Source organism: Lactuca saligna, chromosome 8 (genome assembly GCF_052625555.1).
Source record: "Lactuca saligna cultivar CGN05327 chromosome 8, ASM5262555v1, whole genome shotgun sequence".
Taxonomy (NCBI): Eukaryota; Viridiplantae; Streptophyta; class Magnoliopsida; order Asterales; family Asteraceae; genus Lactuca; species Lactuca saligna.
In genome coordinates, this window is record NC_136424.1 from 82,181,392 (window position 1) to 82,196,469 (window position 15,078).

The following is a 15,078-nucleotide window of genomic DNA, read 5'->3' on the forward strand; positions in this document are numbered from 1 at the left end:
GGATCATCAATAACATCTATAATGAGGCATCTCATTATTTTATTTTGTCACACAACAAATATTACATCTACCCATGTTTTACCCAACACATTTTGTAGATATAAAATACATATACAGTTTAAATCATTTAAAACATGTATAAAATCATTCATCCAACATAGATAGCAAGTATACAGATAATATGCACACGTAGCACGTAATTTATATAAAATACTTCATATCTATGTGTAAGCTGAAAGTAACTATGCACTCACTTGATAAGGTGGTGACTCGGTACTCGGACAACGCTTCGTTTACTTTAAAATAATTTCCTTCGACGAAACCTACTATTATTACCACTAGAGTTTAGTATATTATTTGTCGAGACTAATTAATAGTCTAGCTATTATTACTATTATATAAGCATTAAACAATACTTATATAACCCAGAATAATAGCCCAAGTACTTATTATAAGTTCCTAATAATGTTACTATAGTTAAATAAACGCTATATTAAAAATAGTGTAAGTGTAGCTCACTTACAACGGGTTTTATAGAAAACCGGACATTGCTTGGAGAAGCGTTCCCGAGCCGAAAATCTCTTCTTCTCGGAGCCGTCGAGTTTTTCGGGGCTTCCACCTCGTGCTAGGGAGGTTCCCTAGGCTTTTCGGGGGGTTTCGGGGCTAGAGAGAGGTTCTAGAGAAAGAGTAAAGAGAAGAAAGAATGGAAAGGTGTGAAGAAAATGAGGGTGAGAGATGCTCTATTTATAGGGTGAAAAATAGTTGAACTTGGTGCCACATATCACCATCTAGTGGCAAGAATTGGGGATAAAGCAATGGCCAAGATTGTGCCACATCACCCATTTTCGCACAGCACACTTCCGACTTCTAAAATCTGTAACTTTCACATAAGACCTCCGTTTTTGACGTTATTTATATCCACGTGTAGGTAAAATAAGATCTACAACTTTCATTTTGACTTCGTTGACTAATTATTAACCGATCTTAAATTTAACAGTACGAGGAGATTATACTGTTAAATGTCGACGTAAAATTCATAACTTCTACATACGGACTCCGTTTTCGTCTGTCTTTTTACCGCCGAGTTCGTATTAATGAGATCTTCAACTTTGATTTAGGTCGCGTAGGCCAAAAATCGATCGAACAAAAATTCGAGTTTCGGACCGTGCACTACTATGTCAAATGTTAGAAAATTCATAACTTCCTTATACGAAGTCATATTTGGGCGTTCTTTTTATGGACGCTCTCAGTTTAACATATTCTACGAATTTTGTGTAGATTAATAAGGATAAAAAGTTCTCCATCGTAAATTCACTATTTACGTCTCCCGGTGTCGTGCCGGTTTTGCCGTAAAACTTCGACGGACCATAACTTATTCGTTATAACTCGGATTTCAACTTTCTTTATATGAATGAAACCCTTGAGATGTATTATACAACTTGGTTAAGATTTTTTATTCTAAATAATCTTTTGTCAAAAATTCATTTTCGACCCCTATTATCTCTAAATTGACTAGTCCGGATCTACGGGCGTTACACACAGCTTGCTAATTCCAGTCTCCATTCACTTACCTTCATCAACTTCTTCTCTCCTCTTCATCCCCCTACACCACCCACACAAACATCACTACCCAACGTCACCTTTAATCACAAAAGACCTCCCATATTCCTCCATTATCATCGTCCCAAATAGCTACAAATGTAAATAATAAAAGATAAATGAAGAGGCTAGTCTATTTAGAAAGCAGAAAAAGGAGAACTGTGATCGAGATTAAAAGAAGAAGGAGGAGGAGGATGCGACGTTGGGTGACTATTTTTTGTCGATCGGATTCTATGAATTGAAGGGGGATCCGATTTCTAGTTTGATACTATTTTTAGTTCCTTGGCTGTCTCTCTCTGGTATGTTTAATGGAATCAACCACCGCCAGTCATCCTTCTCCGATTATCCCTCTCACCATTGATGTGAAACCTCGTCGATCTAACCCTTTGTCGATGTTTCAAGGTCCGGTCTTGCCGATCTAACCCTTATCGGAGTTGCCTATTAAAGAAAGCCCAAGCATCGCCGGACCCACACCGACGATGAACAGATTTGAAAGGGGTTGACGATTGGAAGTCAACTGAATGGAAAAGGGTTGACGACCCAGATTAGGGTTAAGTGTTCTTACTTAACCCATTAAGGACTTAATTGTAACAACGCAAATTTTTAAACAAAATTTTCATTTAAAAATCCCATAAATCTCATTAACTCATTTCACAAATCCCAAGTATCCAAATTACTGAAACACAAAGTTCATAATTAATTGATTATAAATCCAGGATCCTCAAAACATAACTCTCTCTTGTGTGTACAATCAAGTATGCGCCTTCGTGTGATCCTGAGAATGTTGGATTAATGTCTAAGTCCATAACTATAATTGGTAAGACTTGACCCGACCCGACATGGTCCATTTGGGTTGCATACCATCATGCACTTGGATAGACTATAATGAGAGAAATAAGACACTTATGGTTATTAATATATTATAAGTTCTAGTATATTAATAATAAGAATAATAAGATTATTTAATTAGTATTGATCAAGAATTAACCTAGGATTAATTAAGTGATCAAAAGAAGACTAATTAAATATATGGGTTGATTGTGTAAATCATCCATACTTATATAGTGGGCTAATGCTCCATGGATAATCAAGTTGGGCTAAAACCCATAGGATGGTCCATGGATGCTCCATGGTGTATTTGAACCCATGGATCCAAGTAAATGGAAAGCCATGACAATTAAGGATTTACCCTAATTGTAACACTATATAAAGATCTTATTCTTGACAAAATCGGCCACTAGGATCACACTAGAAAGTGAAGAAAAGGGCTAGCCAATTTCATGAAGTGTAGAACTCTCTCAAGTTATTCTAAGTGTTTTGATGATTGTGATTCCATTTGAGGCTTCCACACTATTGGGGCTAGGCACTCAAGCTTCATGAAGACTTTCTACATCAAAGAGGTATTTATTCTATCTTGTTACACTCATTGTTTTGTATGCTAGATTAGGATAATACCTTGGATGTTCTTATTTGCATGTATAATAGAGAAAATATAGATCCAAGGTATTTAGGGTTGCATGTACACTTAGGAGTGTTAGAATGCTCAAAACTCAACAGTGGTATCAGAGCCTAGGCTTGTTTTCTTGTTATACCTGCAATAGAAGCTGAAAAAACGAATTTGTTGTTGTCTGATCATCAGACTCGGGGAGTTCATCAGGAGACTCGGCGAGTCCATGCCTAAAATGTGATCAATTCGATCCAACTCGACGAGTTGGACCCCCAGACAGCATATTTTCGAGGTTTTTGGCTAGAAATGGACTAGGAACATTACCCTAAGTTGTTTTTGAACTTATAAACTTGTTTTTTAATGTGGTAATGTTCATGCTAATCCATTTTCAAAGATAATTGTCAATAGATTCATGTTTTGTATTAGTTTAAGGTTTAGACTAATTACATGAAGAAGTTTGATATGAATTATCTTGTTCTTATGAGTTGCTTCGATTAATAGAAAAGTTAATTGAAATAGTTGCTTTCAATCCATTTTAATCTAAGAGTTGAGTATAAAATGTGTTTGTGTAACTTGTCCTCAAGTTACATGAAGAGTCACATTAAAGACTCATAAAACTCATAAAAGTTGGTAATGGTTACAAAATGAAGAGTCTTGTGTCATTGAATATTTTTTATGTCTCCATAACTTGTCCTCAAGTTATGGAAGTTCAAGAGTCACCTCATTAAAGAGTAAAAGTGTAACCTTAATTAATTCCATAAGTTATACAAATATAGAAAAGTTAGTTCTTTTATTAGTTTAAAGTCTTCCATAAGTTATGGAACTTGAAGAGTTTTTTGGATTAAAACTACTTTAAACACATAAGTTATGGAATTAATTAGTTTTGAATAGTTTCAAAACTTGCCCTCAAGTTTTGGAATTTGAAAAGTTTTCTCTTATGAATACTTTAATTCCAAGTTAGCCCTTAGAATTCTAAAGAGTTTAAATTCAACACTTATACTATTTATAACATTAATGGTTAATTATCATATATATGTATAAGAACAAGTCGTTTTACCGTTAGTAGGCCTCATTCACGAAACCGGTCTATAAGGTGGGTATAAGGTTGTTGCCTATAAATTGGCGACTTAATGGGTGTATACTCTCACCCACCGCTTGCTTGACTGGTGGAGGGTCGTTAGCCGAACGGGTAGGACAATGACTTTAAATTCTCATTAAAAGTATAATGATTATTATAAAGTAACTAAATATTTTATTTAATTCGCAATCTTAGTTACGTTAGGAAAAATGTGAATTTGGTGCTAGCCCATGGAATTCACACTTTGTACCTTACCAAGTCGTTGGTGGAGCGTGTGTGGTTAACCGGCACACTAACTTGACTAGTAAGGACCACGAAGGGTGACTTAATGTTTGTCATAGATCAATGGAGCGTGTGTGGTTAACCGGCACATTGATTAGGTGATAATATTAAGGGTACCAAGTGAATTGGTATGGTTATTCACACCTTGTTTTGTGATCCTCGGCATCCCAGACACAAAATTTGAGAGGGCACACTCGAGATTGAAACACGCCATTGAAAAGTTCAATGAATCTCCAAAGATCTAGGAATTTCAAATCCAATTAAAACCTAATAAATCATTTCGTTTATCTTGGTGGAAATTGGTGAATCGTCATTCACCTACCTTCAAATATTTTATAGCTTGGATTACGGCATACCTCTTCTAAGTTATAAAATAGTTTGTTGGGTCCTAGCCTTAATATTTCATATTGGGTGTCATATTAAGGACTTTAAATCAACTATCTTGAATATCTCCCAAAACATGTCTGGTTTAGACATGTATGATCTTCCCAAACTAGCTTTCCTAAATGAAGATGATGTTCCAATGGAAATCATACTTCTTTCACCTCCTCCAATTATTCTCCCTACCCCACAAGTTCTTGAAAAGTTTAAGGTCACTAGAGCCCTATTGGCAAGTAAAGGTCTTGGTGTGGTCACATCTTGGAGATGTAGTCACATATTGACAAGCCGGGAGAGTTGGGTGTCAAAGTCTTGATAAAGTTGGTGGTTCAATCACTTTCTAAGTCACATAGTGAGTTCTTTTGGAACACCTATGAAAAAGACTATGACAAGACCCTTAATGATTTTATCTATTTGTTAAGATCAACTTCCTCAAAACTTGATTGACATTGACAATAGTGACACAGGAAATCCAGAAAAGCATTCTCTTCCCTATGGAAAGGGACCGGCCATAGTCAACTCGGTTGACCAAATGGTAAAGAGAAAAACTAAGTCTGTGATAGTCCCGTGTACCATTATCAAAGGGTCCATATGTTTATATTTCCAAAGAAAGGGGCATTGGTTGCAAAGCTGTCATAATTTACCTAAGGATGTTAAAGTCGATAAGTTTGACTCTACTTCAGGTAAAGTTCACTATCTAACTCTGCTAAGTTTCTATTCTGAGATTCTTGATACATGATGTGACTGGGTCACATGGTGATGTTCTAAGAATCAAAGAAAAAGTGAAGAAACTTAAAGAAAGAATATGCTGAATCTGATCGCGTAGATGGATTTCTATCGCGTAGTTTGAAGATCGGATTCTTGAGCTACTTCTTAGGAGTTATGAGATGTTGCTTAGGAATAGATAACAACAAGTTTTTCATATGGATTGTAAGGATAAGTTTTTCTGCTAAGTTTTTAAAATAAAAGAAAATTTTTGATTTTATTTATTTTGAAATATCCTTACAATGGCATTTGAGGAAAAATTGTTGCTAATATGATTCCATTAAGAGCAAGAGTGGAAATATGAAATTGATTCCTCTATTTGTGGTAGTGTCTGAATTTACCAAATGAAAAAAGTTTTTCATCACCTAAGTTTCAATTGGACAGAAACTTGGAATCATACAAGTTGTATTGTATGATGAATGAGAATTTTCATCTTTGAAAATTAAGACTAATTCTTTGATCACATGTATATGTGAGTCAATTGAAGGACTAAGGAATTAGGTACACTGGGTGTGTGTTGGTCAAGGTCCACCACAAAGATTGATTTGTCATGATTTACTAAAGATTAGTAAATATGATTATACTTATAAGGTTAAGTATAATTCTGTAACATTGGAAAGGATACAATGTATGACAAAGCAAATGAGAAGAATCAAATTAGGCAGAAAGATAAAAGTTTCTCAAATCTGAAAAGATGGGAGAGTACTTTAGTATCATATTACATGATCATCTTAATGATTATGAAACCATATCACAAATTCATACTCTAAGAACGTCTTAGTGCATTGTTATGGCTAAGAAGAGAGGTCATGAATTGTTGGATTGGTTAAAATCAAGAAGATGAGTCATACTTCGTTCCAAAACAATTCTTAGAGTCTTACTCCAAGATTGTAACCTTGAGTGACATAAAGTAAGGTTTAAAACACTTATCAAATGTAGTGTGAAATGTTTCTACTCTTGTACATTTGAGATTGGTAAGTTGTGATGTCTTGGATGAGACAAAGACCAACTAAGACCAATTGTGTGAAGTGTTAGTCTTGATAAGAATCCGCACTATCCCTTGAATATTTTTTTTGTCAAGGAATGGTTCTTGACTGGGGAAACTTATATGTCAAGAGGACAGTGGGAGCCTTAAAGATCCTAAAAGAGTTTCAAGATTTAATCAAGAGTAAAACCTGTAATTTATCACTGGCACACAACTTAAGGTTTGCAACCTATCGTGTTGACATAATTCTTATTTCTGTACCTACTTCAAATAAGTTGAATTTGCATGTGAGTTATCAGAGTTCAACTTGGAAGCATTGGTGGGCCTTGTGCTACCAAGGTGACAAGAAACTAAGATTGAACAAGTCTAATCCATGTAAGGCTGAATTTGTCACTAACCTTATCTTGTGATTATGGTTTTAACAAATTCACATGGATAGGAACTCATACACTTTAAAATCTAAGTGTCATAAGGTTTCTCTCCGATTCATGAAAATGATGGTGAGGAAACGCTCTCACTAAGTAGATTTTACGTAGATAGCAATTGTGTTATTTGCATTTTTCAAAAGTCGTTAGTGGAGCGCGTGTGGTTAACCGGCACACTAACATGGACTTGTGAGAAATGGTAAATGCCTAAGCAATTGAGACTATGATTATGGCATCCCTTTTCATAGTTCTGAAAATTGTTTAGACACACATGTGAGCTATATAAGAAAGGGTGTATGAATCTAAATTTTAGAAGTCCAGCAGACTTCTGGAAATATGTCAGAGCTAGTGAGAGCATAAGTGTTATGCTAATAATCACAATGTTAGTGGGAGCATGATAATTATTATTAGAGTTGCAAGTTAGCAATGTTAATTATAGAAAACAAAAGTTTCAATTCGTGAAGTTTCAGGGGTTGAAAAAGTCGTTTTTGCTATAATTAAGGGAGAGAAAATTATACTTCATTTCAATTCTAGAAGCTTAGATTGAGATATTAATCATCTTTAGTCAAGGATAGATATATATATATATATATATATATATATATATATATATATATATATATATATATATATGAATTCTATGTCTGAATGGTTCGACTTAATATATATATATATATATATATATATATATATATATATATATATATATATATATATATATGAATTCTATGTCAAGGATATATATATATATATATATATATATATATATATATATATATATATATATATATGAATTCTATGTCTGAATGGTTCGACTTAAGGAAATTCTATATATATTGCGTTCTCAAAATTCGATTATCACTACGGCATCCCTCTTCATAGTTAAATTTTGAAAACATGGCAAATAAAATTAAATAAAAAATATTGTAGCAAAAGACTGGTCTAGTATCATGTCTTTATGTCAAACATCATGAATCGTGTCCCATATGCTTCAGATATAGGATCGATTGCATGTGCTATAATACTCATCCTTTCTAAAAGTTTCAAAATGCTTGGGGTATTAAGAAGGGAAAAGGTTTAGAACTGGATATGACTAAAAGGATTAACCAATTGTCGAGGACAATCTAAGGTTTACCAAAGATTGGTTTCTCAAGGACAATTGGAAGTATAGTGATAATTCTGGAAGGACCATATTGACATAATCTGTAAGGAGGTAACTCTTGTTCAGAAGTGATAGTCAAAATGGAATCTGGAAATGTTTCAAAGTTAGAAATTATTCAATCTGTGTTAGATTAGGAAACTTAATGCAAGAAGGATGTTCCCAAGGAGCTGATCTCCTTTGGAATGCTCTGTAATGGTTGTTGTCAAGTCTTTCTGACTTCGTGCATAATCATTACAAGAGGATCAATGCATATAAGTTTAGAATCTAACAGATTTCAGTAAATGACATGAATTTGGAATTCTTGCATTTGCAGTAAGGATTTGGGAGTGTGAAAAGAGAATCATTGAAGTTGTGTTCAATGGATCTAGTTTACAAAGAAAAATATCATAGACAAACATAGTATGCATACTTGGTGTGTGCCATGACTAGTGTTTAGAAAACATAGTGTACATGCTTGGAGCATGGGACAACTATTGTTTTAAATTCAAGAATAAAGTTGATAGTTGAAACAGTATACAATGAATAATGTGTAATCATATGGTGATAAATAAAAGGTGTTTTATTTATATTCATAAGTTCTGAGACCATATTGGATTCAATTATTATTGTGTTTCACTTTGCATGTTTTGACTTCCCGAATAAACTAGGTTATTCTTCCGGAATGACTAGGTTATTCAAACCATCCACAGTCGGTCATATGTTGGAAGTAGATATGAATTAAGACTGTCATGAGTTGGCTTGTAGAGGTCTAAGGTGTTGGACAAAGGGCTACAACACTCATGAGTGCTCATAAGTTCTGAGTGTTGGATTCAACCCGCGCTCATTGGAATCACTTCATGGATTTTATCACGAGTGATCATGAGACGATAATATTTTATATTCTTCAAACCTAGAGATATGAGTTGTTACTATGAGTTGATGGTACATTGATTGCACGAAAACGCATTTGGTAACTCGGTGCTATAAAACGTGCCTTTGTGTATGATTCAACAAGTAGTAGAACAAGCCATATGAGTCGAAGTTTATCCATTCCTTTTACCTTCGGGATAAAAGCGATATCTGTGGGCCCCTCGATGATTTGATGATGACAAAAGGAAGTGCTCGGCCGGGCCAGGACTGATTTGATTTGTTCAATTAGTCAGTCGTCATAAATCGGAAATCGGGAAACAACAAATGGACAGAGAGAATGATTATAATCCATATCTCAGTCCATATGATATCTAGAATGGAGGAATATATGATCCCTTATCTAATGGACAAGTCATTGACAAGGTCAGAGTTCATCTACAAGGTCAGAGTTTGACAGAAGCTTTTGAGAGCTACGATTGCCAGTTGGTACCTGAAGTCATACGCAATAATAGTTTTAGACTTATCCAAGTGGGAGACTGTTGGATTAATGTCTAAGTCCATAACTATAATTGGTAAGACTTGACCCGACCCGGCATGGTCCATTTGGGTTGCATACCATCATGCACTTGGATAGACTATAATGAGAGAAATAAGATACTTATGGTTATTAATATATTATAAGTTCTAGTATATTAATAATAAGAATAATAAGATTATTTAATTAGTATTGATCAAGAATTAATCTAGGATTAATTAAGTGATCAAAAGAAGACTAATTAAATATATGGGTTAATTGTGTAAATCATCCATACTTATATAGTGGGCTAATGCTCCATGGATAATCAAGTTGGGCTAAAACCCATAGGATGGTCCATGGATGCTCCATGGTGTATTTGAACCCATGGATCCAAGGAAATGGAAAGCCATGACAATTAAGGATTTACCCTAATTGTAACACTATATAAAGATCTTATTCTTGACAAAATCGGCCACTAGGATCACACTAGAAAGTGAAGAAAAGGGCTAGCCGATTTCATGAAGTGTAGAACTCTCTCAAGTTATTCTAAGTGTTTTGATGATTGCGATTCCATTTGAGGCTTCCACACTATTGGGGCTAGGCACTCAAGCTTCATGAAGACTTTCTACATCAAAGAGGTATGTATTCTATCTTGTTACACTCATTGTTTTGTATGCTAGATTAGGATAATACCTTGGATGTTCTTATTTACATGTATAATAGAGAAAACATAGATCCAAGGTATTTAGGGTTGCATGTACACTTAGGAGTGTTAGAATGCTCAAAACCCAACAGAGAAGTACCTGAAACACATATCACATAACACGGTAAGCACGAAGCTTAGTGAGTTCCCCAAAATACCACACACATCTCATTAGCCACTCGAGGCTATAACTCAATAAGACCCTCTGGTCAATGTGTCTCGGTGGAGACCATCCGGTCCCACAACTCGAGTGGACCCTCCGGTCCTGACTCAATAAGCTCGTAATACTAATACTCAACATAAATCACAAAGACATAATGCAAGATATCACAATACTCAAGTAAGCATATAAGACCCCCTAGTCACACATAGATACCACTCATGGTAGGTATAGTGAGAAGACTCACCTCGTAAGCAAGTAAGCAAATACACCTCGTGCACGAATCACCAATCTAGCCTCCGCCTAACACATATGATAATTATCTCTAATTAACACTTAAAATCACAACTCTAAATAAACTCATATTATCCCCTCCCTAACTCTTGGAAAGGGTAAAAGAACATTCTACCCCTCTATGGTCTCACATTTGGTCAAAACCCTAAAAGTCAACAGAAATCAATACTCGAGTCAACAGTCCACGTTGACCCTACTCGTCGAGTGCATCTAAGCAACTCGTCGAGTCCCCTTGTTTCTTCAGAAGATTTATGAAATACCAAATCAACTCGTCGAGTTGACCCATCAACTCGCCGAGTTACAACATGATCAGATTCATCAGGACAAACCCTAACCAGCTCATTGAATCAACTCATCCACTCGTCGAGTCCTTTCAAACTCTTTACTCATTCAGACGATTTCAAGGCAGGAAACCACCTCAAACTCTAGATCCAACCTCCTAAGGCCCAAATAAACTTTACTTCCATGCATGGCACTTAGGGATTAAAATGCCAAAAACATGATCCATATAGGGTTTTACACACAAAGGCTCTACTATGGTTGAATAAAGCTAGGACCTTTGGACTCTATGGACCTCACAAGGTCCAGATCTGATGTCTTAATGCTTAGGAAGCACAAGTTGCACAAAATCTCAAGGAAATATGGAAAAAGCGCCAAAAGTTCCTCATTAACAAGATCTAAACAATATGATGAGCAAGATGATGTATTTGACCTTCCAACAAAAGCTCCAAGTGGATGAACACTCGATCCCACAACCTTTCCTTGTTCCTTTAATTAATCTCACTTCTTATCTTCTAATGATTCACCAAAACACTCAAATATTAGCTCTATCACTCTCTCTTAGTTCAAATGGCCGATTAGGGTTTCACACAAGGAGTTAGGTAGTCGGTGAGGCGGAAATGAGGACATCAGTTCCTTTAAATAGGTCCCCAACCCGGAGGTTTAGGGTTTCATCTCACAGCGCCAACTCGGCGAGTTGGTCCCTCCGACTCATCGAGTTGGTCATTAACCCATGTGGCCAAAATGTCCCTACTCGACGAGTTGAGGCACCAACTCGTCGAGTCGCCCAATCAAACTCATAAATAAATACATAGAAATATTATACCTCGGAGTCAGGATGTTACAATTCTACCCCACTCGAATTAGACTTCGCCCTCGAAGTCATGCTCTAGAAATAACTCTAGGTACTGCTCGCACATCTCAGACCCCGGCTCCTAAATCCACTCGTGTCTCATCCGATACTACCACCAAACCTGAACTTAAGGGCACATCTTTATTCCTCAGGACCTTCACCTTCCGATCCAAAAATTGCTATCGGCCTCTCAATATAGCTCAGGCAATCATCGACCTGAATGTCCTCCAAAGGGACCACTGGCGTCTAATCGTCTACAAACCTCCTCAACTAGGCATAAGGACGGTGTCATGAATCTGGCTCGACTCCTCAAGTAGCTCTATCGTCTTGAGCACTATCTCGATGCTCCCCATCATTTTCTGACTGACCGCACTTCTCACCCGGATGGAACTATCCACTAATATATGGAGCATAAGCTCCCATTATCTCCAATGTGTAACACCAATTCCGAAGACAGGTCAACTCCCGACCTAGAAATGGGACAGCCACAGGCTACTCTTAGCACTTTCGGCGATACAACTCCACAACCGTTCCATCCTACGAAACTATCTCACCCAATCACATTGTACATGCAATCACTAAGTTCTCCTTAACCCAAGCGAATGTTGCAATCGATCTGTAGCCACTCATCCCTTCCAGCCTTGTTGTATACCTATTACTACTATTCATGCGTGTTGTGGTCCTCCCCACACCAACGCGCCAACCCACCCATGTCTAAACATCAGATGGAAACCATAATCACTTGAATGGAATCCATCTGAAAACCTGAAATCTCAATCTGCCTATATTTCTTACGGACAGAGCCAAACTCAAACACAAGAGTTTAATTCTACAGCAGAATTGAACTCGCTCAACTCCACCTGATACTCAACTCATGCCCCAAGATCCGAGGATCTACCTCATGCATTACACTTCAATCCCTCCGACTTACAACAACCCCTTCCCTAAATTGGGATGTAACGGTGTCCGGCCATCACTGAAACCCCACTCTCACTCCTGATCCTATCACCAGATTCTCAAAGTCTCAATTGACGAAGTTACTCAACCCTAAGAACACCTCCATGTCACACGTTGCCTAGAGAAGGCTATAGCTCCCCACAGTCACACAACACTCCCTCACTGGCTCGTGAATACTACGGCTCCCGGTAGTATCACGACACTCCCTTGCTGACTAGTGAATGCTACGGCTCCCCGTAGTATTACAATACCCTCTCTCACTGACTCACGGATGCTACGGCTCCCCATAGTCCTTCAATACTCTCTCTCTCTCTCTCTCTTTCTCTCTCTCTCTCACTGACTCATGGATGTTACGACTCCCTATAGTCTTACAATACTCTATCACTGACTCATGGATGCTATAACTCCCCGTAGTCTTACAACACTCTCTCATTGACTCGCCCGAGGCTCACTCCTGGTTTTCCTCTGATAATCCCAAGTGATTACTCCCGCTCGGATCCACTCGCTCTCTTATCACCCCATAATCTCATCATTAAGTCATCACTACACTGAATTTACTAACTCATGCTCTGCAGCCCAACATAGATAGGTGCAGAAACCACCCAGCTTATGCACCACCGCTCCTAATGTAAATGCTCATAGACAAGGCACTTTTCTCAGCGCAGTTACACCCTTGGACAGTCCTACTCTGGCGAAATATAACTGATGTGTTTCCACTAGAAGAATAGTCACTCGGTACTCTACTTGCCATCTCACAACTCGAGTCTCAACATGACCAAAAATTTAGGACATCAAACACTGGTACCTCGGTACATCATCACAGAATCTCATGATGTCTTGCCTCCACCACTAATTTTCTACTCACGACATCATACTTGGATACCGTGATTCACCATTGTAGGATCTCACAAGGTCTTGCCTTAACCACTAATCTTTCACTCACGGCATCATACTTGGATACCGCAATATACTCCAATCTCACAAATTGAAACAAGAAGGGATCATCAATGACTGAAAACACACTGACAAAAATCCGAAACTTCGTCCTCTACTGATCACAACCCATACGAAACTACTCACACCGACTCTGAGATTGGTTGATAAATCAATTGATATCCCTCCTGGAGTATAGATCGCAATCTATACTTCAAACTAGCAGATTTCTAGTTATTAAACCCTAACCTCAACGACCGACACTCTCCCACTCAGCCCTTGCAATCCGAAAAAAATCCCAACCACAATAAAATTCTCTGACCAACAGCCACTTGTCGTGGATTCACTCATCCTCTCTTAAGCACATACACATACATCATCTCGCCTTGTATCTGACCTTGTCCACCCATTACCCAAGTCTCGTAAGTCCGTGTCCCATATTTTCATAACTCGTCCTTTAACCGCACTTGCACAAATTACTGATCCTCTCAACAGAATACAAGCTCTCCCCCACTTAGGGTTCCAACCATCACTAATTGGTATGCCAAGAGTCTAACCCACAGACTGTTTCACCTGATACACCACACTTGACTCTTGGAACATACCATGTACAACTTGATGATCTTCCCAATAGAGACCAAGCAACTCCAAATATCCTGATTCTCAAGTGAAATCCTCAGAAACTTCCCAATGTGACTGTTTATAGTCACCCGGAATCTCATACCAGCACACTACCGAACCTCTCAACTATCCCGAATTAGTCTTAACCCTCATTTTGAAGATAAACAACTATCACACACCTCATCTCTGATTCCTCAACCGACTTCCTATCATGCGGATTATCACAGAAGAGGGATTCCTCCCCCCTCACCGTCAATGTCCAAAGCAAACGACGAGGGCCACCACCCCGATATACTCCTTTTTATTACCCAAAACTGCTACTAAAGTATGCCTTACTATTCTCCACTAAGGCACATTCTCATCCTCATCCATCTCAGTCCCCACTGCTAACTCCATTATGGTATAAGGAATACCTCGCAGCAGACGTACTCCAAAATACTCTGGTGAAAATACTGCAACCATAAGCTACCCCACCGGGTTTACCTCCAAACTTCGAAACCAGAAACTCGTTATCTCTTTCACTCCACACATAAAACAGAAATAGTAAAATTCTTGTCACAGAAAGTGATATCTTAACTATCGTTCAGACGCTCAACCCAAACCTCAATCCTCCACAAGCATCATCTCTACTTCTCCTTGAGTCCTACGACTCCAACTAGCACTTCACCAGTAAAGCCCCTCGGGATCTAACTCAATTTTCCTCACAATATTCGCTCCACTTAAGCTTGACTGACATGGCCCTCTGTCCCCCCACAATCTACCATCTCAATTCTCAATCTGAACCACCACAA